The sequence below is a fragment of the Crocuta crocuta genome, unplaced genomic scaffold (assembly GCF_008692635.1).
Source record: "Crocuta crocuta isolate KB4526 unplaced genomic scaffold, BGI_CrCroc_1.0 scaffold229, whole genome shotgun sequence".
NCBI lineage: Eukaryota > Metazoa > Chordata > Mammalia > Carnivora > Hyaenidae > Crocuta > Crocuta crocuta.
The window spans coordinates 8,763,115-8,763,958 of NW_027536464.1; positions in this window are offsets into that span (position 1 = coordinate 8,763,115).

Consider the following 844-nt stretch of genomic DNA (forward strand, 5'->3'; position numbering starts at 1 on the left):
CCCCACCCCCCCCACCCCACCCCAAGGACTGGCCAGCAGCCCACACCAGGCCTTGGAGCAGGAAAGCGCTCCTTGCTGTAATAATCTACCTCAACCCTGGAACTAGAATTTAAACTGCCAAAATGACTACATGCTTGTGACAGATCACTTAAGCCCTGGATGATTAGATTGATACACTGGGTGGGGAGGGGGTGATCAGAGCAGGATCTACAGATTCATAGTTAGGTTTCTCCCTCCTCAACCCACTGCAACCCCACTTCATCCTTCCTGACTCCGGACAACGCAGTGAGATCGGGATGAACGTGGGGAACTCTGATGTACTTGATTTAGGAGAAGGGTGCCCTCGTGCTGATGTCAACTCTGATCAGGAATTGACCTCACAGTTCAGCGCGGCAAAGCCTCTCTCTAAAGTACAATTTAAAATCACACCAAAGAGGAGAACCTGGGGTGGTTCAGTCGGTTAATTGTCCGACTTCGGCTCAGGTCATGATCTTACGGTTCATGGGTTCGAGCCCCACGCCGGGTTCTGTGCTGACAGCCAGCTCAGAGCCTGGAGCCTGCTTCAGATTCTGTGTCTCCCTCTCTCTCTGACCCTCCCCGGCTCACGCGCTCTCGCTCTCTCTCTCTCTCAGAAATAAATAAAACATAAAAAAANAAAACTGGGTAACCCCTGGAGTGTCTTTCAATGGGTAGTTCCTCTACTTTGTTCACAATGTGGTTTTAAAAGTCTCTTCAACTTATCCAAAGCATGTGGACTGCTTAAAGCAAAGTCCACTTGCATTTTAATTAAAGGTGTCCCGGGGCTCTTCAAACTTCACCCTCTAAATCCTCACTGCCGTCTTCT